The sequence below is a fragment of the Chiloscyllium plagiosum genome, chromosome 27 (genome assembly GCF_004010195.1).
Source record: "Chiloscyllium plagiosum isolate BGI_BamShark_2017 chromosome 27, ASM401019v2, whole genome shotgun sequence".
Lineage (NCBI taxonomy): Eukaryota > Metazoa > Chordata > Chondrichthyes > Orectolobiformes > Hemiscylliidae > Chiloscyllium > Chiloscyllium plagiosum.
This window is the reverse complement of record NC_057736.1, coordinates 22,955,165-22,981,353: the sequence shown is the minus strand read 5'-3', so window position 1 is coordinate 22,981,353 and position 26,189 is coordinate 22,955,165. Positions and strand designations below refer to the sequence as shown.

The 26,189-nt window shown below is 41.1% G+C and overlaps 1 long non-coding RNA gene across 2 annotated transcripts in view; it reads left to right on the top strand.

The window, feature by feature from the left end:
* Positions 1-26,189, top strand: part of LOC122563647 — a 55,669-nt gene that overhangs the window by 4,894 nt on the left and 24,586 nt on the right. For both annotated transcript variants that reach the window (XR_006315683.1, XR_006315682.1), the window contains exon 2: positions 18,505-18,603. This is a non-coding gene — a long non-coding RNA (uncharacterized LOC122563647). The remainder of the gene's footprint in view (positions 1-18,504; positions 18,604-26,189) is intronic.

Below are 26,189 nucleotides of genomic sequence, written 5' to 3'. Positions count from 1 at the left end.
TCTTGCCCTGCTCTCCCTCTTCCTCTTTCAACTTTGAAGAGGTGATCCTCCCCTATATTCTTGCTTATGTTCCCTCTCACCCACCAAGAGGAAATCTAGACCATCACCTCTGACAAGGGATGAATAGTTCTGAGCAGAACGCTTAAAGATAGAACCAAGTTCACAACACATGTCTCCCTTGCACTCTTTGGCAACTTTAAATAGCTATACAAAACCACCAACAACTAGCTCAGCAACAGTCAGTTGAAATCAATCGACAGCTAAGCTGAAAGCGGTGGATGATCCTTTTAAGCAGCGCTTGCAGGACAGATGTTCAGCCATGTAAGGTTAAAGCAGGGCATTCACTGGAGTATTCAGGTTAAAGGTGATACCACAAGTATCAAAGAGTGTTACAATCAGTCTACTTACATACCGTTAGTAAACATTTCCACAGCCTGGGCTAACAATATGAGCATCTGGCGAGACCTATACTATGCACTGATGTCAACTTTTTTATTGGAATGATACCTAAAGCACTGTAATGTGGTCCATACTCCAGATGGCCATTGAAAACTAAAGTTGAACTATAATCTAATAGACAGTTTAGTGAGATTACAGTCGAAATTGGCTAAGCTGTTGCCTAGTGTGAGAAAACACAAATAAGAAGACAGATTCAAAAATTGGGAGTGGTTTATTAGAACAAGAGAAATTATAGAATTTTTGGTGTTTGAAACTTTGAAGACAGGGAACTGAGTAGTATGTGTGGATAGAGAAAAGGAGAAACATTTTAATACCGAGGGTTGTGAGATTGTGACATAAAATTGGAGATTGATTGATATAAATATAGAGTGTGCCAACATTTCACAGAGACAATAAAAGGAATGAGGCAGATATATGGGATTAGGCCTAATATCTTTATAGATGCCAACATGGGCTGGTCAGATGGAGTGAACTATGTTCATGTTGCAATTTTCACATAATGCTCAGTAAGTACCAGTGGCACATACTACTAATTCGGAGTTAATTAACATTAACCATACATGCATGCCAAGCCTTAATAGAACCTTATTGTTCTTTTGTTATGAATCATGCTATCTATTACCACATTGGGCACACTGTCATGTATAATAAATACAAATACATGAACAACAAATAAGCCCTTGGCCTTTGAGTCTTCTCCAGTATTCCATAAACTCATGGCTGATCTGATTTTAATCTCAAATCTACATTCCTACATAACCCTGATCATCTTCCACTTCTTTGAGGAGAAAGTGAGGTCTGCAGATGCTGGAGATCAGAGCTGAAAATGTGTTGCTGGAAAAGCGCAGCAGGTCAGGCAGCATCCAGGGAACAGGAGAATCGACGTTTCGGGCATAAGCCCTTCTTCAGGAATGAGGAAAGTTTGTCCAGCAGGCTAAGATAAAAGGTAGGGAGGAGGGACTTGGGGGAGGGGCGTCGGAAATGTGATAGGTGGAAAGAGGTCAAGGTGAGGGTGATAGGTCAGACTGGGGTGGGGGCGGAGAGGTCGGGAAGAAGATTGCAGGTTAGGAAGGCGGTGCTGAATTCGATGGATTAGACCGAGACAAGGTGGGGGGAGGGGAAATGAGGAAACTGGTGAAATCCGAGTCCATCCCTTGTGGTTGGAGGGTTCCTAGGCGGAAGATGAGGCGCTCTTCCTGCAAACGTCGTTTTGTTGTGGTCTGACCTGCTGCGCTTTTCCAGCAACACATTTTCAGCATCTTCCACTTCTTGACATTCAAGACTCTATCTATCTTTGCCTTAAAGATATTTCAAGATTCTGCATCCACTGCCTTTTGAGGGAGGGAATTCCAAAAACTTGAAACCCTCTGAGAAAAAGTGTTACCTCATCTCTGTTTTAAATAGGTGTTGCTTTATTTTTAAATGGTAACCTCTAGATTCTCCCAGAAGACAAAATTTCCTTTCGACATCCAATGCCTGCTGCACAAATATGTTTTTCCAAATACTTCACCTTGAATATCAGTGATCCTTTCGATTTACACCAATGTGATAATAATAGGGAAGGAGGTAAATAGCTACACATGGTGATCAATATATCAATCATCTTTTTCATGTATATGTGGTCACCACAATGCCTGTAATTACAGTCCCAGGCAGGACTGAGTCTTAAACAAATAATTTAGGACAGTAGTGATCTTACCAATCACTGATAATGTTTCTCCTATATTACTGAAAGTTGTCTTGCTGGAGATGACCAGCCTCCATCCAGAAAACTGAAACAACTGTAAATCAGAAATAAAAGCAGAAATTGCTAGAAAAGCTCAGCAGGTCTGGCAGCATCTGTGAAGAGAAATCAAAGTTAGCAGTTCGGGTCCGGTGACCTTTCCTCAAAACAGATGGTAGCTTGGAAAATGTTGGTTTATATGCAGAAGATAGGGTGAGTGGAGGGAATAAGGAGTTAATGATAGGTGGGATAGAGCCCAAAGAAAGAGAAAGCAGATGGACAGACAAAGGAGTGGATAACAATCTGGCTAGGAGAGTGAATAGCTGTTAATGGGCACTTTTAGTGGCGAACAATCGGTAGTGTGTAATGGCAGACTATGTGATTACAAGGCCTGGCGTGTGGGGTTGGGGCCTGGGGCATGGGGGAGTTCAGGCTCTAAAATTATTGAACTCGATATTGGGTCCAGAGGGATGCAGGGTCCCCAAGTGGAAAATGAGGTGTCGTTCTTCCAGCTTGCGCTGAGCTTCACTGGACCACTGCAGCAAGCCTCTATCTTTGTTAGCCTTCAGCAAGTCACTTCTACAATCTGCTGATTTCCCCCATTGTCTTAATTCTTCTTCCATTACTAAGAAATCAAGGTGTTTTAAAATAAAACTTAAGGTCAGGAATGAGTGAAAACAATCGCCACTTCTCTCTGCCTGCCACCCCCTTCTCCACCCCTCCAAAATATATTAGTATTAGCTTAAGAATATGGAAAATTCAATTTTCAAGTTTTATGTTATGAGTAAAGTTTGAAGTCCTCCTGAAAGGTTGCAACCTGAAATGTTGACTCCCCTGCTCCTCTCAAAAGGCTGCTTGACCTGCTGTGCTTTTTCCAGCTTCATACTTTATTGACTCTGACCATCCAGCATCTGCAGTCCTCACTATCTCCTTATAGCAATGCACATTGTGGTATATCGAACAATCCTACTGTTGACCTCTGGGGGACACCACTGTGTACTCTCTCCAATCTGCATAACAGCCACTCACTGTTCTTCTTCTGTTTTCTGTCTCTTTCGCCATATTTCTTGTCCACACTGCCACTGCATCTTTAATTTCAAGGGTTTCAATTTTGCCAATAAGTCAAGATGAAACACAAATTAAAATGGCTTCTGAACTATATCTGTTGTTCCATTTGAAGCGTTCAAATGAATATCAAACGCAGTAAAGTGCAGACTTTGCTCTGCAACTAATATCCTTTTGTAAGATTTTCATCTTGTAAAACAACCAAGCAGATTATAATCAGCACATAGTTTGGTAAAAATGTTATCAGTTTTTCATATCAATTAGAACCAATTGTAGTAATGAGCATTAAATAGCAAAACAACTGAACTAAGCTGATCAAGTGAAGGATAACATACGGTAACTCATAATACAAACAATGTTTTAATAAGACAATGACTTGTTACACTTTAATTTGACTAATTTCCTTTTGTTACTTTCTGAAAAACAGCTTGAAAGAAAAACTTTTTCAGAAGTTGTACCTGACTGCATAATCTGGTGTCTTTGATGGGCAGAGGTGTGCGTTTTTTGTGGGAATAAGCTTTCATTTGGTTTGTAACCCTAATATCTCTCGATACCAGTGTCCAAGCCACTAAATCTTAGACCTCAATCCACTGTCATTACAGAAAACCAGATTCAGAACCACGGTGAGGTGTTTGACACAGCTCCAATCCCAGCTCAGTTCTTCATGGTTTGAGCAGGTGGTTTCCTCACGTTCTCTGGCTAGCCACTTAATTGTTTCTTACCTATAGCTTGGTTTGAAAAAAACACAATTACCCAGCAAAAAAATACTACATCATATCAGTACAACTGCTGCAATCCAGCCTGTGACAGAGGTGGCACTGAAACCTTGCGTTTCATTGCAAATAAGACTGATAGATATCTTGTACGAGAAGTTACTCAATAAATGATGTCAAAGTCGCTTCGTGTTTACGACTTTTTTAAGGAACCAAATTACTTTGGTTTTTGTTAATGCTATAATGTCGATTCTGCCACACAATCCCCTCACAAGCAACATGAAATGGTTGTACTGCTCTCTAAGATAGAAAAGTTGCACTAAATGTGACTGCTTAGGTATCTCACTATTGAGTTGAAGGGGAGCATAAGAAACAACTTACAGATTTCTCTCTTTCCCTCCTGGACAACTTGTCTGACATCTGCTGTGTTCATTCTGTGCCACAAGCCCCAGCAGCTGTGAAACCAGGCTAGGATCAAACTTCAGACTTCAGGCTTCATCATACCAATTATGTGATAAATGGGGGTCATATTAATGTCCAATATGACTAAATCCCCACTTCGAAATGATACTACATATTGACAAGATGATATACTCATATATCTGATAGCCTGTATAGATGCAGGCACTGTGGCTCAGCGGTCAGCACTAGTGCCTCACAGCACCAGGGACCTAGGTTCAACTCTAGCCTTGGGTGACTATCTGTATGAAGTTTGCATGTTCTCCTCATGTCTGTATGGGTTTCCTCGCATAATCCACTGATTAGAATTGGCCATGCTAATTTACCCATAGTGGTCAGGCCTAAATGTAGGGGAATGGGTCCAGGTGGATTACTCTTTGGAGGGTCAGTATGGACTTGTTGGGCTGAATGGCCTGTTTCCACACTGTAACGATTCTATGGAATTAACCTAACCAAATAATACAGGACGTCCACCCTACTTCATTGACTTAAAGTTATTGATACATACTGGGTATAATTTTAACATTGTGCAATGGTGTCCAACAGCTAGCGCTAATCTGTAACCTGTTTTACATCTATCCTCATGTTCTTGCCATTGATTAGTAGACATTAGTTTCCCAAAACTGGATTATTGATCTCCATTAAGGTCACACTATTGAGGTGGTTTCATTTAGTGCATTTTTTTTTCGCGATTCGTGTATAGAAAACATAAATAAATAGCAGTTTAATGACTCCAGTCTCACCTTTGCAACAGCTAATCTTTTCATATGCGTCAGTTTAACACCTCAGAAGTCATTAAAGTTTGCTGTTTATTCAGTGCAAATGTCAGAGCTTGTAGCATTATAGCAGTTCTAACTGTTTAACGACATAAGATTGTATACTGCGATAACTGCAGGGCTCAAAAGTGTACAAATAATTAACATAGTGAGAAGAAACCTAATGAAGATTAAAATGATTTTCCAGCCTTTGATGTATTGAATAAGTTAATTCCATGCTAACTAACACCTTTGAAAAAGAACCAGATACATACCTGGCAAGAAGTGAGATTAAAGATTCATATAATATGATGTGATAGCTGATTATCTGTAACTATTATAATATGATACTTAAGTTAGCAGCCATAACATTATTTTTATTTCAAAAATATACTTTATTCATAAAAACACATATATACATAAATAGTCACTGAAGCAATTTGGTTCTGGACAGTAGCATATGAAGAAAATAAACAAACATCGGAGTTTGAATCTATCTAATAAATAAAGCCAAAAGCATCTCTTACTTGTGTAAAATTATACTTACATATATTTGAAACACTGGGATGGTCCAATAGCTGAACAGACTCCCATTTAACTTCAGAAGAAAGACCTTGGACTGTGGTCTTTCCCTACTGCGCCTTAGTGGCAGCTGCCTCAAGCTTTAGAATATCCCTCAGCACATAGTACTGGACTTGGAATGTGCCAGTCTGCAACACTCAAGTCAAGATTAATTCCTTGCTCTGGAAAACCAACAAGTTTCAGGCAGACCAATGAGTGTCTTTCACTGAAATGGTTCTCCAGGACCAGTCGATGTTTATCTCAGTGTCCCACGGGAACACTACATATGAATGAGACGGAGGTCACGCAGTATTGGAGAATTCAATGAACTTTTATTTCAGCACCTGGTATATGCATGCATACATTACAAATGCAGTCACTTGCATAGCTGGGCTCAAGCTAAGTAATTCCAATGTACTGCAGCATGCTTCTCTCAGAAGGTCATGATGTAAGGGGACAGAGCTCAGTAAGGTGAAGACTACGTTTTTATACCATATACATATCATGATATTGTGATGAGATGAAGATCATGTCCATTTAAGGTTTAATGCACATCAGCTGGGAGTGATAACACAGGAAAGATCATAGGAAGATGGGAAGGCAAAAACAGACATGATAGTCCTTGTGTTGCTGGGGCGATTTTGAGAAGCTTAGAATCTATGGAGTATAATTTTAACCTGTTTTTCAGGTGGACTGATTGATTGAATGGTTGTTTTAGAGAGGTTTGAGGGGTATTTTCTCCGGGCATTGAATAAATGTGATAGGATTCCTGATGGGTTAATGTTTCTATCGTCCGTAAAGATAACAGGATTTTTAAAACTTCATCATATGGATTTATGATCCTAAAACTGGCAAATTGTTCATAATTTTCTCTTCAACGTGTTCACAATGTTATACAATCTTAATCATTTTTGAAACTAATGTACAAATAGATGGAATAGCATACACATGGGTTATAAAATATCTGCCCATTACATTCACTGTATTCCATTCTCATGTTTTAATCTTTTAAAAATAATTTTCCCTCCTTATTAATCTTTTAGTCAGTCTTTTTTTTGTGTTCTGTCTCATCTTCTAATGTGCCATCCAGTTTCATACAATCATATGTTTTTTCTCTATATCAGATATTAACTAGCTTAGTTATCCACAGTATCCCTTCGGATGTTTCCTTCTCGTTGGAATGTATCTCTTCTGCACATTATGAAAAATCCTCTAAAATGACTGCCACTGCATCTCTATTGACCTATCCCTTAAACTAATTTGCCAGTTCACTTTAGCCAACTTTCTTTTCATGACCTTATAACTGCCCTTACTTAAGTTTAAATACTAGTTTTCAAACCAATTCTTCTTCACTCAAACTGAATGTAAAATTCAATCAAATAATGATCACTGCTACTTAGGGGATCCTGAGGTCATTAATTAATCCTATATGATTTCTTGATGCCAAATTGAGTATAATATGTCACTCTAAAAAACTATCCTGAAAACATTCTATGAGCTTTCACAAAAGTATAGCACTGCAGATGCTGGAAATCTGAAACAAATATACAGAAAATGCTGGAGAAACTTGGCGGGTCTGGAGCATCTGTGGAGAGAGAAACAGAATTAATGTTTCAAATCCAGTAGGACTCTTCCTCTGAACTCCTCATCTAGGCTAACTTTGCTCACCTGATCTTTTCAGTCTGTATGTAATTTTAAACCCCTCAATCTTTGCTGTAGCTGTCTGACCGATTTCCATTATTTCTTCTGTTAAACTTCATCTCAGTGTCTAGTGACTGTAAGGGGCTGGTACAGGCAGTCAAAAAGTATTACTGTCACTTACCTATACAGTGTGTTCTCAGTTATTGTGAAAAGGAAAAAAATTCTTAAGCCTGTCCAAAAAAAGTTCAGAGTTAAAAATCACACAACACCAGGTTATAGTCCAACAGGTTTATTTGGAAGTACTAACTTTTGGAGTGCTGCTCCTTCATCAGGTGATTGTGGAGAAAAAGATTGTAAGACTCAGAATTTATAGCAAAAGTTTAAAGTGTGATGTAAGTGAAATTATATATTGAGAAAGACCCAGATTGCTTGTTAAATCTCTCACTGTTAGAATGACCATGTTGGTTTCAGTTCTTTCATATGTAAATCGCAAAACGTTTTTTAAAAGTTACACTCTTAAGTGCACTTTAACAATTGATGTGTCAGCTCAGATAAGATATTGAAGGTGTTAACTCCCTGTGAGGCTGTCTGTGCCACAATGGTCAGGCTGATTCTAATCTAAAAAAACAGCTTTACAGAATCCTACATGAATTATTGCAGTTTTTGAGCAAAGTAAAATGTAATTCTGCAAGTACAAAAAAAGGTTTTGCGATTTCCATATGAAAGAACTAAAACCAGCTTGGTCACTCTAAAAGATGAGAGACTTATCAAACAATCCGGGTCTTTTTCAATATATAATTTTAGTTACATCACACTGTAAACTTTTGCTATAAATTCTGTATCTTACAATCTTATCCTCCACAATCACTTGATGAAGGAGCAGCGCTCCGAAAGCTAGTGCTTCCAAATAAACCTGTTGGACTACAACCTGGTATTGTGTGATTTTTAACTTTGTACAGTGGCACAGTGGTTAGCACTATTGCCTCACAGCGCCAGAGACCTGGGTTCAATTCCCACCTTGAGCAACTTTCTGTGTGGAGTTTGCACATTCTCCCCGTGTCTGCATGGGTTTCCTCCAGGTGCTCCGGTTTCCTCCCACAGTCCAAAGATGTGCAGGTTAGGTGAATTGGCCATGCTAAATTGCCCGTAGTGTTAGGCGTAGGGGAATGGGTCTGGGTGGGTTGCTCTTCAGAGGGTTGGTGTGGATTTGTTGGGCTAAAGGGCCTGTTTCCACACTGTAAGTAACAAAAAAAACCAAAACAATGCACTTCAAAATGGTACAAAACTAAACCCAAATAATAAAAAAAATTCCCCAACCCACCCTCCTATACGAATGTATAAACAAATATAGAGAAGTATAAAATTTTTAAAAAGCCCTGAACTAGCTATTTAACTAAATAAATAAATACCTAACAACAAACAACTAAATAGTAATAACTCAGCCAGCCAAACAAAACACTCATACATTCACAGTTCCTCCTCCCAGGATATTGGACTCATGAAACACAAGCCCTTGTTCGTGTGGCAGATAAATCTGTGTCCAGGTATTTCAAAAAGGGTTGCCATGTCTTGTAAAAATTCTCAGTTTTGTGGTGTACCATATTTGTGAGAAAATCCAGGGGAATGTGCTCCATAACAATCTTCCGCCAACCCGACAGGCCTGAAGGGTTTTCAGAAATCCAACCTAGCAAGATATTCTTCCTTGCACAGAATGTAAGCATATTGAAAAAATTTTTCTTATGCACGTCTGCAGGAAATACAATGGGTAGGCCCAAAAGGAGAGAAATAGGGTCCTTCTCCACCCCTACACCTAAAATCCTCTCCATTGCACCCGTCACAGCGCTCCAATACGTTTGAAGCCTGTCACAAGATCAAAGACAATGGGTAAGAGTGCCTGTGCAGACCTTGCACTTGGGACATGCTGAAGATACCCCTGGTTTAAATTTTGACAAACCGTCTGGGGCTAAGTGGACCCTTTGGAGAATCTTAAACTGTAAAGCATGAGTCCTATTGCAAATTGATATCTTCCTTTCATTCTCCCAAATATCCTCCCATGCCTCTGAAGAAACTTCAACACCCAGCTCTCTTTCCCACATCTTGCAGAGTCGATCAGACTCATCTGAGGTGGCACCCCCCAGTTGGTGATATAAAGTACTGACTGAGAGTGTACTCTTAGCCCTTAGTACCCCTCTTTCTATGTCAGATTTGTAGGGATCAGTCAAAAGTGTGGTCTCTTTTTGAATAAAATCCCTAACTTGAAAAAAACGAAAGAGGTCTCTATTAGGTAACTCGTACTCCTGTACTAACATCTCCCTCAAATAAATCACCCATGCAACATATACCCCTAGCTGCCCAACATTTAAATCCTGAATCTTTCATACCCGGTTGAAAACCTGGCATATCCACTAAAGGTGTAAACAAAGATGTTTTGCCAATATTGCCTTCCCTCTGCCGAATTGCCCTCCATGCTTTAACAGTATTGATGACTAATGGGTTATGATCAACTAGGAGAAAGTGAGGACTGCGATGCTGCAGATTCCTGAAGAAGGGCTTATGTCCGAAACGTCGATTCTCCTGCTCCTCGGATGCCGCCTGGCCTGCTGTGTTTTTTCAGCATCACATTTTTCGACTATTGGGTTATGGCAATATTCCCTAACGGTCCTCACCTTGTCCAAAAACAGCAAACTGGTAAGGGGGCACCTTACCTTGGGAGGCTTCGATATCTAGCCATATTGAAAGAGGGTCCCCACAAACCCAATCACTCACGTAGGTCAAAAACGAGCTTAATTGGTCATTTTTAATGTCCGGAAGGTCTACTCCTCCCAATCTGTGAGGCAACTGCAGTTTGGCTAATTTAATGAGGGGCCGTTTACGGTGCCAGATAAAGGAGCTGAATTAACAGTTCAGTATCCTGAGTGTTTGTTTAATGAAAATCAGGGGGAGTATCCGTATGGGGTATAGCAAACGAGGGAGAATATTCATCTTAATAAGCGCTATCTGACCCAACCATGAGACTGGAAGTGCCTTCCAGCTTTGGAGATCTTATTTAATTTTTTTCAAATAATTGAATAAAATTGGCTTTGAACAACCAATCCAGAACTGGAGTAATGAATATGCCCAAATACACAACCCCTTCCCACCATCCCCACCCCCCACCCCCGTGACCACCTAAATGGGAATCTATAGTCACTCTCAAGAGCCAACTCTTTCGTAAGACCACCCATAGGCATAGCCTCTGATTTAGCAAAATTAATCTTATACCCTGAAAAAGCACCAAACGCGTGAATGCATTGTATCAGGCAAGGCACTGAAACTGTTGGATTTGTCAAGAAAATTAGAACATCGTCTGCATACAGCGAGAACTTATGTAATTTTGACCCCACTTCTGGAGCTGATATACTGAGATTCCCACGAATGGTCTCTGCCAACGGTTCAATCACCAACATAATAAGTAATGGTGAAAGGGGACACCCTGCCGGCTGCCCCTAGAAATATTAAAATTGCTTGATCGTACCCCATTGGTAATGACCGCCGTGAGAGGTACACTGTAGAGACCTTTACCCATCTTATGAAAACTTCGCCCAGACCAAACCGGTCTAGAGTACAGAAAAGGTACGGCCACTCAACTCAGTCAAATGCCTTCTCTGCATCTAAAGAAATCACCGATCCCTGTGTTGACTGCTGTTGGCATGCTTGAATTACGTTATGCAGCCTCCTAACATTATTGGAGGATCTGCAACCCTTTATGAAGCCCGTCTGATCCTCTTTAATAATAGAGGGTAACACAGTCTTCAGCCTTAATGCGAGAGCCTTAGAGAGGATTTTAAAGTCCACATTTAAGAGCGAGATGGGCCTGTATGAAGCACAGTCTTCTGGATCCTTCACTTTTTTAAGGATAAGTGAAATATTGGCCTCTCTCAGAGATGGTGGGAGACCAACATGACTGTATGAATCATTAAACATATTCAGCATCGGGCCTGACAGTATACTTATAAATTCCTTATAGAATTCACTGGGAAGTCCATCAGGGCCGGGTGCCTTTCCACTCTGAAGCTGCCTCACAGCTTCCTGCACTTCTTGCTCTGATAATGGAGCATTGAGAAAGGACTGTTTTTCGGGAGTCACACTCGGGAGATTCAGATCTCTAAAAAAGGATTCCATTTTGGCCTGCCCGTCCTCACAATTCTCAGACTGATATAACTTAGAGTAAAATCTCTAGAACGCCACATTAATCTTTTTAGAATCACATGTTAGGTTCGCAGACCCTTCCCTAATCGCTGTAATGGTTTGTGGGGCACTTCTCTTTCTGGCAAGGTATGCTAAGTATTTGCCTGGCTTGTCACCATACTTGTATAACCTTTGCGTTGCAAAAGCCAGCTCCTTCTTTGCCATCTGTGTGAGTACGGAATTTAGTGCAGACCGCAGAGCCGTAATCCTCTGTAGTTTGACCAACAAGCGTCTGTCAAAATAAGCCTTCTCGGCTGCCTTCAACCGTGCTTCAAGGAGATGTTGCTGCTCACCCTTCTGCCACTTCCAACTGGTGGAATATGAAATGACTAACCCCCTGGCATAAGCTTTGGCAGTTTCCCAGGGAACAGATGAGCTATCAACCGAGCCTATGTTGATGTCTAGGAATGCCTGAAATTCCCTAGAGAAATACTCCACAAACTTATTGTCCATGAGAATAAAGGGATCCATTCGCCAGTACCTTGAATCCACTGTAACATCCTTAATCTTAACCATGAGGTAGACTGGAGCATGATCAGAGATGGCAATATTACTAATCGTACAGGATGCCACGAGATTCAGGGTTACCGGAGGGATCAGAAAAAAATCAATCCTCGTGTGACATCTATGCGGATTGGAGAAAAACGTGAGATCCCTACCTGTAGGGTGGAGACACCTCCAGATGTCCACCAACCCTAATTCCCCACACAAACCCAATAACTGTTTAGTTTGTGCAGAGGGTATCGAGGGACCTTTAGGCAACCTGTCTACTGTGGGGTCCATGAGGCAGTTAAAATCTCCCCCTATAGTGATGTGCCAAGACTTGAGACTTACCAGTTTAGAAAAAGCATCTAGTCCACCAATCCTAATTCCCCACACAAACCCAATAACTGTTCATTTGTGCAGAGGGTATCGATGGACCTTTCGGCAGCCTGTCTATTGTGGGGTCCATGAGGCAGTTAAAATCTCATGTGCCGAGATTTGAGACTTATCAGTTTAGAAAAAGTATCTACCAAGAATTTAAGAGGATGAGCTGGGGGACAGTAAACATTTAAAATACCACATTCTTCCCTATTTATCAAGGCTTTAAGAATTACAAACCTCCTGTATGTGTCTTTAACACATTCCAACAATTTAAATGAGAGATTTTTCCTAACCAATATAGCCACTCCCCTACTTCTGGTATTACATGATGAAAAATAAACTCGGTCAAAGCCATTCTGCTGTAATTTCAGATGCTCCTTGTCATCCAAATGTGTCACCTGTAACAAAGCAATATCCACCTTCACCTTTCTAAGACTCAAGAGTACCTTCTTCCTCTTAATTGGTGCGTGACTTCCCTTGATATTCCAGGTACACCATTTAATCAAATCATTAGCCATAATCTTCTGCAATTACATTTAAATTCCAGAGAGGAGGAACCCGAACCACAAATTGTTGAGCCTTAGTGTTGCATGGTCCACCAAATATAAAACTACATAAACTAAAACCACTGCATTTAACAAACATACAAAATTATTAAAAACAACAAAAACCAGAAAATAAACCAACATATAAAGTGCCAATAAACTCACCCCCTGCCCAGAGGGGACAACTACCTGTCCCGAACTGCCCATAAATAGGCATCTAACCATCTCAACCACCTTCACTTCTCCCAGCTAGAGCCGCATCGCAAGCACAAGCTAAGAATAAACACCCCATAGAATATCAATATGAATAAACAAAACATTCTTTTATTTAAAAAATGGAGGAATAAATACCCCATCCATTCTTTGGTATGTCCTAACTTAGAAATTTGAAATGTACACCTTAACCACCGCCAGATGTAGTTTGAACCAAATTATTATCAATAGAGGAAAAAAAGGGGGAAAAACAAAGCTCCAACCGATTTCCTCCATTTCTTTTACAGAATGATAAATGCATACCCAAGCAACGATATTTATACATACTACAATTGTTTAAATTAGGTTAGTTTGTCCACAAAGTCTCTTGCCTTCTCCGATGTGTCAAAGAGATGCATGGATCCATCTAAGATGATCTGAAGCACTGCCAGATATCTCCGGGAGGACTGAATCCCAAGCTCCTTCAGTCTTCTCTTGACACCATGATTTTCGTTTCTGGATCACCGCAGCTGAAAAGTCCTGAAAAAACATGATGTTAGACCCCTCATAAATTAGGGCCTTTGGATTCTTCTCCTGGAGTCTGGAAGCCTCCATGACTCTCTCCTTATCCCGGTAATGATGGAACCGCACCAGGAAACGATGAGGGCGTTGACCCAGACTCGACCTCTGTGCTGCGACCCAGTGAGCCCTCTCTACCTTCAATCCTCTCATGCCAGTCTCCAAGTCAAGGAATTTCGGAAGCCAATCTTCAACAAATTCCGCAGGCCTTCCTTACCCTCAGGCAGACCGATGATATGAATGTTTTTTCTCTTGCCCCTGTTTTCAAGATCATCCACTTGGCCATGCAAATTACGAACCTGCGTCTTCAGGGCTTGGATCTCATCCTTGAATGAACTGGCATCAGCTTCCACCACTGTGACCCTGTGTTCCACCTCATCTTTCCTCTTCTCCAGGTCTCCCAGCTGCTGCTCATGCTTCTGCAGCATGAGAGAGATAGGAGCCAGCTTCTCTTCAATCTGTTTCCTCAACATCTCGCGAGATTTCGAGAGCTGGTTCACCAGGTCCTGGAGAGTAATCGGCTCCGAGGCTGCTGCAGGCTGAGCTGCAGGCCTGGCCTCAGATGCTCCTCTTCCCTTTTTTCGGCATTTCTGGACAGATGAAAATATAGGTAAGTCAAGTTTTAAATGTTTCTTGGGGCTCCACAATCTTTCCAACGCCCCAAGAAATCCTGATGACCTGGGTTTGGCGGGTTAAAGGACCATCCTGCTCCTGCTGCGATGCCAAGCTCTGCAGAGTGATCTTCTCAGATTGCTGCCATCTTAGATCCCCCACCCTATATCATTTTAACTAGACTGTGCTATTTTGAACATCCAACCGCCGAGCAAAAAAGGCTGAAATTCCATTGCTTTCTTAATTGCTTGCTGTACCTACATCCTTGTTTTTCTATGTTTCATGCACAAGAACACCCAGACCCCTCTGTACTGTACTGTTTGAAGTCTGTCTCTATTTAATAATAGTCTGTCTTTTTATTCTTGCTGCCAAAGTGCATGACTTCACACTTTCCTACTTTATTTGCCAGCTGCTAAGTTTTCGTCCACTCAACTTAGCTAAATATCCTGGCAGATTCCTTATGTTCTCATCATAATATGCCCTCCCATTTATTTTGTATCATCAGAAAATTTGGATAAATTATATTGTGCCCCTCTCTCTGAGTCATCACTATAAATAGTGATTAATTGAGCCCTTAGGACTGATCCATGTGGCACTCCACTGGTTATGTCTTTCCATCGTGAAAAAGACCCATTGATGCTAACTCTCTGTTTTCTGAGTGTTAACCAATCCTTAATCCATGCTAATGCATCACCTCAGTACTGTGAACTCCTATCTTGTGCTATAATTTTTATATGGTAATATCTTCTGGAAATCAAAGATGCTGCATATTCTGGTTCCCCTTTATTAACTCTGCAATATCCTCAAAAAAACTGTAGCACGTAGGCGTTTTCTCAAAACCATGCCGCCTCTGTTTATTTGAATTAATGTTTTCTAAATATTCTTCTATTTCTCCCTTAATAATAAACCTCAGCATTTTCCCAATGGCAAGATGTTAGGCTAACTGGCTTATAGCTTCCAGCTTTCTGTCTCCCTCCTTTCTTGAACAGGCATGTCATGTTAATGGTTTTCCAGTCTGCTGGATTGCTCCCAGAATCCAATGAGTTCTGGAATATTTCAACCGTTGCCTTCACCATCTGTGCAACCACTTTCTTTGAAACCCTTGGATATAGGCTACCAGGTCTTGGTGTCTTATCTGCCTTCAATCCATTCATTTGCCAAATACTTTGTCCCTCATGATAGAGGCAGTTAAAAGATCTTCCCTCCCATTAGCACCTTGCTTATCTGTTATTTTTATTTATAATGTCTTCCACGATGAATGCTGATGCAAAAATAGTGATTAAACTATCTGCCATTTCCCTGCTCCCCATTATTAGTTCCTCAGTTTCACCCTCAGAGTTCCACACTTACTTTAGCAACTTTTTAAAATATATTTGTAGAAGCTCTTGCTTTTTGTTTTGAAATTTGTTGACAATTTATTTTCATAAACAACTTTCTCCCTCTTTATTAGCTTTGCTGTCTTCTGCTGCTGCTTCCTAATCCCGTTGCATATCACTAATTTTGGCTGCTTTGTATCCCCTAGTTTTGATTGGATACTGTCCTGGACTACTTTTATCCTTACATCCCTTCCCAACAAGTCCTTCTCTTTGTCAGGAATAATATTTTGCTGAGCATTATGAAATATCTGTTTAAATGCCACTGCTCATCCATTGACTTTCTCTTCATCTATTTTCTCAACTCGCCTTAGATAACTCTTTCATCGTAACTCTATAATTGCTCTGATTTAAATTGAGGAACTGCATTGACACCTGGGTTGCTCTCCTTCTAACGGAATTTGAAATTCTACCACGTTATGATCATTGCCACCTAAATGGTCCTTAATTATAAGATCTCCCTACCTCATTATGCATACATAACTAGAATTGGATATGATAATAGATGACTAGGGAATTATTGGAAGAATGAATTTTCCCATATGTAGCTATTCTGTGATTGAGGTTAGGAAAATGTCAAATGTCATCCTATTGTAGGCGCTTATTTATCAATCTTGCTGTCCTGGTTATGGTGAAGCTGGAATTGTGATCAACAGTTTTATTATAAGTGTCCTAAAACAAACCTACACCTTAATTGCTGAATATGTCAAGTTTAGGTGTTGCTCAGAGTTATGTAAGGGTTTTAGGATCCCAAAGAATCTTTGCTATGATGTCATGAAGCTGGTCCTGACTGGCATAAACAGCACAGTGTTGGCTGAGTTCAGGAAAATCCAAACACATGGAAAGCTAGACAGAAGCCTCAAGTCTAGCCACATGAATGTTAGTAACAAACTGAAAAGGAGCACATGGACTACATTGACTGAATCTGTGGAATGGAAAGTCTTTCAATAATGTGACAGTAGGTTTAGATGCTGGTATATTTCTGAATGCTATGTACTGTAGTATTTAGTTTTAATATGTAATAAACAATTACAATAAACTTACAAAGACCGTGGGAGGAAACCCACAAAGACACAGGGAGAATGTGCAAGCTCTACCCAGACAGTCACCTGAGGCTGGAATTGAATCTGGGACCCTGGTGCTGTGAGGCAGCAGTGCTAACCACTGAGCCACCATGCCACCCCTTGTGCCACTGTTTCATGGCACATGAGCCAATCCATTTCTTCCAGTGCTTTATATCCTGCATGCCATGTGCAAATTTGTTTTTGTAACTGCTGTAGATCTCTTTTCAATTTTGACACAAAAGTAACATACCGGAAACCTGATATAAAACCAGGAAATGCGAGAGATTCTGAGCAAGTCAAGCAGCATCTGTTGAGAGTGGGAGAGAGCTGAATTTTTCATTTTGGAAAAAGGTTTTTTTTCAGATGAGATTCATAGAAGTCAGTTGGCCATGGCTCATGTTGATCTTTCTCATGCCGTCTTCCGCTGTTCATCTCATTCATAATGTAACTGGCCTCTTTGGGGCCCACCTAGTGTATTGTGTGGGTGGAGAGGCAGTGGTCTCTGCCACTCCTGGGACTTTGTGATGCTCGCACTGCTGGTTGGCTATACTTACATCGTAGCTCCACACTACTTCAGATACGGTTACCTTTCACATTCTGGTGTCCCATTGGCCCAGAAAGAAAAGCTCGTACCTCCTTTCATTGTCAGGGACCACGAGGTGTGGGTGAAAATGGTGGTGTAGAGGAGGAACATCTGATTTGCTGCTGGCCACAAAGGGTTGCCATGGCATTAAATTCAGCCAGATAGCAACCCAAGTGGGTCTAGTGTTCCAGGTAAAACTGGCAGTGCAGGAGGAAGGTCAATGACCTTCTCTACATCTCAAGGGTAACATGCCATTACATTTTTTTTCATTACCTCACATTCAAAGAGCCACTACTCACTCGAACTCTGCCACTGCAAATACCTCTCAGCAAGGCACACCTCTCACTATTGCAGACACCATGTATATTCAATGACCGTCACCCAGCTTAATCTCCCAAACTACCAAGCTCCTGCTGAATGCTACTGTTCCTACTTATTCACTGGGGACATAACTACCTGCTCCTGAATCACCAGTAACAACCAGCACTTCCATTGACTTCCATCATGTTCAATTCTCATTTTGTCTCATTGCAGAAAAAAAAGTTTCACAATTAAAAGGGTGAAAACTAGCTGTGGGGAGGCAGAGTCATAGAGTCATAGAGATGTACAGCATGGAAACAGACGCTTTGGTCCAACACGTCCATGCCGACCAGATATCCCAACCCAATCTAGTCCCACCTGCCAGCACCCGGCCCACCATGCCCCTCATAATTTTGTAAACCTCTATAAGGTCACTCCTCAGCCTCCGACGCTCCAGGGAAAACAGCCCCAGCCTGTTCAGCCCCTCCCTGTAGCTCAGATCCTCCAACCCTGGCAACATCCTTGTAAATCTTTTCTGAACCCTTTCAAGTTTCACAACATTTTTCCGATAGAAAGGAGATCAGAATTGCACGCAATATTCCAACAGTGGCCTAACCCAGACAGAAAAGGGTTTGACTTATTCAGACTGTGACTGCTCATGTGGAGACAGGAAAGCCAGTACACTCCATTGTACAGCTATTCCATTACCGTTAGTGCTAACTCATTCTCAAGCTGCAGAGCACAACCAATTTCTTTCACATAACTATTTCCCTCTCTACTGTTATACAGACATTAGCAGCACTCAGTGAACCTCCACCAAGGAGAGAACCAGAAATCCTCAGTTTTACCTCGAAGGAAGAAGCCACACAGTTCTCAGAGGATGGGCTGGTAAGGTTTTCACCTATGTCTGGCTATCTTCAGGCTTGAGATGCTTTTTAACTACAAAAAGAAGAGACAGTTGTTGCTTTTGTAGAGATCCAATTGCTTCTTCCAAAACATTCATACCCATAAACCATTCAGCTACCTTGAAGCCAATCACACACTTGTTATCAGAGAGAGTATTAGCTCCAGCCCACCTGCAAACTCGACTTCCACTCCTGTTTGAATGTGCAGCTGTGTAACTAGTACTTACAATGAATGTCAAGTTATTTACCATTAAAAAGCATTCTTGATTTTTAACCAGTTCTTTCCCCATTTCAATCCACAATCAAAAATAAAGAAAAGTAAAAAGATAATGACTTTTACATAGATATGAATGGATGAACAGAAGGTGCTTCAGGATTGTTTCCAACCTGTCGCCTATCATAAGAGACTTAATTGCACAACACTCAGATTTCTTATGCTTACTGAAATCTTAAAAATGACCTAACTTATATGTAATGCAAAAGTACTGTCCTCTCTCTCTGTCAGCCACTTTCTCCCTAAGGGTGAGTAGGAGATGCAATGTGTAGCTATTGAGAATGCGATCACTCAATGATATCAAGCATAGTCACATGGGTAAGAAAATATTTATTCAACTGCAGAACAGTTCAAAGACAACAAAAATAACCACTTATTTTAACCAGTCCATGTATTTTGGACTGACCATGTCATATAGAAAGTTAAAGAAAATGTGTATTCCAGGTGTAGAGGAAAGAAAGGTCTGTTTATCAAACATGTCTTTTTTCAAAAAGTTTTCATTCACACAATAAGCGTTCTTCCGGAATTGTATGATTTCTCAATATAAGTAAGAGGCCATCAACAAGTGTGTTCAGCTTTTCTGAATTTTTGCTGATCTGAACTATGAAGTTAATGTCATATTTGTTCAGGAAAATTTAAGCATTGAGTAAACTTGTATACTAAGTGCAAGTTATATGCTGGGATGGTGCAACATTGGGGAAGTGGGTTATAGCCCGAGACTTTCCTTTCATGTTATGAATATCCTGGCCTTGTGAGATTCTGTGGAGCAAGGCAAATCATTTATCCCCGAACAGATAAGATCACTAGGCTCTGATGGGTTTGGATAGTGTGAAATGGAAGGAAGAAAGACATAGGAAAGTTTTAAAAAGCCAAATTGGAACAAGTTAAAGTCTTTGTTTCCTTCAAGAATTTTGATTTAGTATAAGTGTTTGCACCTATTTCTGAAGACATTTGTCCCACTCTGTCATATAACAAGAAATAAGGAAGGAGTGTCCACACAAAATGATGTAATAGGGAAATGTTGAAGGTATGGAGGAAGCAGCCAAGGTGCAGTTCCTTCTCACAGGAATCATCTTTCATGAGATACACAAGAAAGTGTGAGTCAGTCAAAAGTCTTGAGTCCCCATTATGCAGTTATTTTCGAACGTCATTACTTAGTGCTCGGCACGGTGGCACTGTGGTTAGTACTGCTGCCTCACAATGCTAGAGACCTGGGTTCAATTCCCACCTCAGGCGACTGACTGTGTGGAGTTTGCATGTTCTCCCCATGTCTGTGTGGGTTTCCTCCCACAGTCCAAAGATGTGCAGGTCAGGTGAATTGGCTGTGCTAAATTGCCTGTAGTGTTAGGTGTAGGGGTATGGGTAGTTGCACTTTGGCGGGTCGGTGTGGACTTGTTGGGCTGAAGGGCCTGTTTCCACACTGTAAGTAATCTAATCTATATAATTAAAGGAAGCCTAACACTAGCTCATTCATCCTGGAACCAGGTCAGTGAGGTTCTCCTAAGTCCCTCTGATGCACAGCTAAACCATATTTTATTTTCCCGATTCTCATCTTCATCTTTACCCTCAGACATGTGCTGACGAACACCACTTCCTCTGCATCCAAGAAGTCCCCCTTTTGTCAGTGCTACTTGTGAAGAGCACAGCATGGCACAATGATGTGGCACAACTTTTCTGGGTCACATTGCGAGGTGGAATGATCCAGGCATTGAAACATCTTCAGACCAATGGGCTGTTCCACTATGTCCTTGATGGAAGTATTGGCTGTGTCATATCTCTGTTTTGTTTCACCTGAGGGTTTCATAAAGGTGCCATGAACCATGTTCGGAAGATGTAGTCACTGATTCCCAGCAGCCATCACTGTGTGGCCTGCGGAACTTGGATAGAAGCAGGAACCTGTCAGTTGTCTCGTATATTAACATCATGGCAGCTCCTAGGCTAGCTGGTAAATATTTATAAAATCTAATGTATAAGTTGAGTTTTGATGGAGTGAAAACTTTTCTGTTGGCCGGCTCTGCAGGTTGGTGATAGCATGCTTACAAAGCAATGTGGGTGCAATGAATAATACATTGAACCTTGAGACTGAAGTTCCACTGTCCTGGATACTTGACTTTTCTTGTCATGGTCAAAGGATATACATTGGTCAATGAAACAAAAATGGAATCAGTGACATCCTGAATGTGTTTGTATGTAGAAGATGAAGAGACATCATTCAGTTGTAACTTGGATTGAGCTAGCATAAAATGTCAAGGCAGAAAACAACAGGCTTCAATATAAGCAGAGTCTGTTCATTCTCCTTCACCTTCTTAGAAAGTTTTGACCTGGTGCTTTGCCTTCTGGAAGCTGTACAGTAGCTGTTGGAGATTACTGTCCTTGCCAACGTCATTGTAATTGCTCTCTCTTTCAATACTATCTTGTCCTATGCAGGATCCATGTCAGATGTGTGAGCTTACAACCTGTGGGAAATGTCAATAAAAGTTAGAATTTCAGTAATATATTCCTGAATCCTGTCATCAAAGACAATATGGTGTCACATCATGCCCTCTCCCAGTGTGCCATGGAGGCTTCACACAGAGGCCAGTGCTATGCCTCAGTAAGGAACTCTTGAGGTATGTAACCTTATCCAAATATATGTTGCATCACCAAAGTGCTAAATCTCTATTGAGAGAGTGAAATTCTGGCATGGATCCATCATCGTAGCACAGTCTCCCAAAAAAAGCCACTCTTGAACATCACAGATCATATCCTCACAGATCTATAGTTTTGTGTGTGAATGTAGCCACTCCAAAGCCATAACTGTATTCTTTATTCTGGAAAAAAGAATGCCTTACCAATGAGTTGCAAGTTGATGCCAGATGGGTGGTATTACTGAATCAGCGAATGTATGATTAGTATAGTTGTCTCTAGCAGGGCCTCATAGTCAAAGAATTATACTTCGCTCCCAAAGAAAAAGAAACTAATTTACTCTGTCTGCATTAGTTTTATCTTGTTATTGTGTGGTTGACTTTGGATTGAAGATGGCTGATTTCAGCTTTCTGTTCTTATCAGTAACTTGCAGGTTTTGCACATGATATCGGATGATTCCTTATTCCTCATGTTCCTGTTTGTTTTGCTGTCCTTGTGTCTCCCTCATTTCTCTCCATCCCCTTTATAAATTCATTAATGTCCCAATTTATCCCTTGGACCCATGACTTTACAGATGTCATGTCCTTATTTGCCATACACTTGCCTCATGTGAAGGCCTTTGCAAAACCTTGCAGCCGCATAGCTTCCCATTCCTCTCTGTGATCTTGAAATGCCCCCTTTCACGATATCCTTTCTCTCGCTGACCTAGTCCAATGAACCTCAATCAGAGACTCAGACTTCCCACTTTCCCAAAGGTTCCATGGACTGGCCTCTGATAATCCCCCTGACTGGTTATCCCTCGACACCCAGGCTCCCTTCCCTGAACTATTTCCTTCCTTGGACTGACTTGGCGGGACAGCCCCGCTGAGCACAGCCCAGCTCCCAATGGTCATCTCCACAGTATCCTGACTGAGTTATCTGTCATCTGCAGATTACTTGTACTTGACCTGCAGGTCTGACTATGTGGCCCAATCCATGGACTGCAAGGGATTCCCAAATTCTGGTAAGACTGAGCGCCTGACTGAGCAACCTCTTGAACAGGAATAGGATGAGTCCCCTTTGATTGACTGTGGCAGTATCCCCTGAAAGTCTAGAGTGCTGCCCTGCTCCAACCAAAGACTAGTCGCTTTTGAGTATCAGACATGGACATTGCTTGAAGCACATGGGCGGCACGGTGGCACAGTGGTTAGCACTGCAGCCTCACAGCGCCAGAGACCCGGGTTCAATTCCCGCCTCAGGCGACTGACTGTGTGGAGTTTGCACATTCTCCCCATGATTGCGTGGGTTTCCTCCGGGTGCTCCAGTTTCCTCCCACAATCCAAAAAAGTGCAGGTTAGGTGAATTGGCCACACTAAATTGCCCGTAGTGTTAGGTAAGGGGTAAATGTAGGCGAATGGGTCTGGGTGGGTTACGTTTCGGTGGGTCGGTGTGGACTTGTTGGGCCGAAGGGCCTGTTTCCACACTGTAGGTAATCTAATTCAAAACATGCAAATGCTTGCTGAGTAAGCTGCTGCCAAGGTCCACCCCCATTACTGTTCAATATTCCAAACTGAATGCTTGTGCTTCTGTAATGTAATGTAATGAAATGCAAGCCACTGAGGCTGTCAGCCTGTGAGTTAGGACTGAAGAATCTATGCATTGAAAAACAATTCCTGACCAAAAGCTGTCAGTCTCCAAGTAAGCTTAAAGTGGGTAAGCACTAGGCAAGTGTGCTAAGAGCTATTAGATGCATCTTGTGTAGATGCATGAGATGCCGATATCTCATTTGCACAAAACATAAGTGTGCAAGGCATATATGTTCCTGAGCTCCAAGGTGAAATTTTGAAGGGCTGAACTAATGGGAGAGTTAGTCCAAAAGCAGCCATGATAATGCCAGGAAGCTGGTAGCTGGATGATGTCCATTTGAACGGATGAAAAGTTGGAAAAATATCTTGTCCATGGAAAATGTGGGGAAGGTGGATTCATCTGAAGGTCCAGAGGAGCAACCTACTGCTCAGTAACTTCTCTGGCTTTTTTGTCAGCAATTGGCTGTGCCTAAATCCCCAGGGAAGGAGTGAGCTGCACAGAAGTGAGCGGAGGTTACTAAATGATAAAATGCAAATTCATGGAAATAAGGTAGTCACTGCTTGTTAGTTTAATTCAAAATTTACTGTTTAATCCTAAAAGGGAAAATCAGAAAGTTTTCTCCCAGTGTTGAGAACTGAATTTTCCATTGTCACCATATTTTCCTAACATCCTCCCCAGTGCCCACGTCCCTCAAGGAAGTGGAAAAATCCACCCAGAGTTACCCTTTTAGATTGGTAACCTTTCATCCGTCTGGTGGAAGGTCATTAACCTGAATCGTTAGTTCTATTTCTCTTCTTAATGTTGGCAGATTATCAGGCTGACTCAAAACTTTGCATATGAGAACTGGTTAAATGCTGACTGATGCAATTGAAAGCAAAACTCACTACACACACAGAGGTGTGGTTACTCCTCAGTGGAGAGAATGTCATGAATGATGTTGATGGTAAGATTGCTGTAACTGACCAGTTCTACACATCATTGTTCAGTTCAGAGTAGATTGTTATTTCTACGATGATGGTATTCAAGGTATTAACAAAAATTGACAGATAGATATGTCCATAGCCAAGTGATGGTCACAAAAGCTATACTTTGCTCAGGATCTAAAAAAATAATGTTTATATTGATTCAGTGCCCTATTGAGTCAAACATCTCACAACACCTCACACTATTAATTATTTTGAAGTGCAATGGCTATTCTCCAGCAGGATAAAGCATGATGATATTTCATCCTAATCTCATACATCCATGCTAACCGAGGTATTTGTAATTCTCAGCTGCATAAGCTAGTAATGTGCTAAGGGTCAGAATATAAAGGTCTGAGTTGCATTTCCACTGCTTTGCATACTGAATTTGATCCTTCTTAGTACTTGGGCTTTGTGTTTTGCAAACACTGAATAGTGAGCTTCTGGATCATTATGGCTGTTGTCTTCTCAGAAAAAGAAACCTCCAAATGTTAATCTTTCTCTGCATTTTCATATGGCTGCTAAGAAGCCACATGCTTCAAGGGGTTAAAAGCATAATGTGCATTTTCTTCTGTTGGCAGCAAGATGATAAAGATGGGAGAACACACAGAACTAGTCACTTAGTTAAGAACAGCGTTGATCCATTTAAGATTTATGAGAAAACAGGCAGCTGTATATAAGTACTGAGATAGCCAGAGATGAGAAAGATAAGCAAGACAGGAAATTGCCTGAGAACAATGCTGCTAATTGTCGAATTGTGCAGAAAAAAAATCTTCAGAGAGAATGCAAGTAAAGTTTCTGTAGTTTGTGTTTGTATGTGTGTGGGTAGTTTGTGGTATTCTGTTCTTTCTTTTCATCTTAAACTTTGGTAATGCTGTCAGCTGCAGGTCTGTTATTCATATGTGGGCTTGCTGCAGATAGGCTGTTGGGGGTTTACATGTACGCACACTTATATATGGTATCTGCTGCAGAAACAGGCTTTTCGGCCCTTTCAGTCCATTCTGGAGTTTATTATCCACTTGAGCCTCCTTCCCCCTTTCCTGATCGAAAGCTATTATCATAGCCATCTACAAAACAACCTCGGTTATCCGAACGTCAATTATCTGACTTTCAGATATCCAAACAAGATCTCAAGGTCCCGTAAAAACATTACCCGTTATCTGAACAATCAGTTATCTGAACAAAAGACTCCCCGCCCATCTCATTTGGATAATCAAAACTGTTCTGTATTCCCTTCTCCTTCAGATACATGTTCAGCTTCCCCTTAAATGGTTCAGTCCTATTCACTTCAACTGCTCCCTGTGCACTAAACTCACTGAACTCCGCATTCTTGCCAGTTGTTTGGTAAAAATGATTCCTTTTTGGATTTCTTATTTGCTTGTAATGGATCCAAAGGTTCAGAATGCTTCTCAACATTTGAAAGTTTCATGAATGACATTAAAAAAAGCAATAAGCTTTTGATGGTTCATTAAGTTGAAGTTCTAAATTGGAGAAAGGCCAATTTTGACGGTATTAGGCAAGAACTTTCGAAATCTGATTGGGGGCAGATGTTCACAGGTAAAGGGACGGATGGAAAATGGGAAGCCTTCAGAAATGAGATAACGAGGATCCAGAGAAAGTATATTCCTGTTAGGGTGAAAGGAAAGTTATAGGGAATGCTGAATGACTAAAGAAATTGAGGGTTTGGTAAGAAAAAGAAGGAAGCATATGTAAGGTATAGACAGGATAGATCGAGTGAATCCTTAGGAGTGTATAAAGGAAATAGGAGTATACTTAAGAGGGGAATCAGGAGGGCAAAAAGGGGACATGAGATAGCTTTGACAAATAGAATTTAGGAGAATCCAAAGGACAAAAGGGTAACTAGCGAGAGAATAGGGCCCCTCAAAGATCAGCATGGCGGCCTTTGTGTGGAGCCACAGAAAATGGGGGTGATACTAAATGAGTATTTTGCATCAGTATTTACTGTGGGAAAGGATATGGAAGATATAGACAGTCAGGGAATAGATGGTGACATCTTGCAAAATGTCCATATTACAGAGAAGGAAGTGCTGGATGTCTTGAAATGGGTAAAGGTGGATAAATCCCCAAGACCAGATCAGGGGTACCCTAGAACTCTGTGGGAAGCTAGAGAAGTGATTGCTG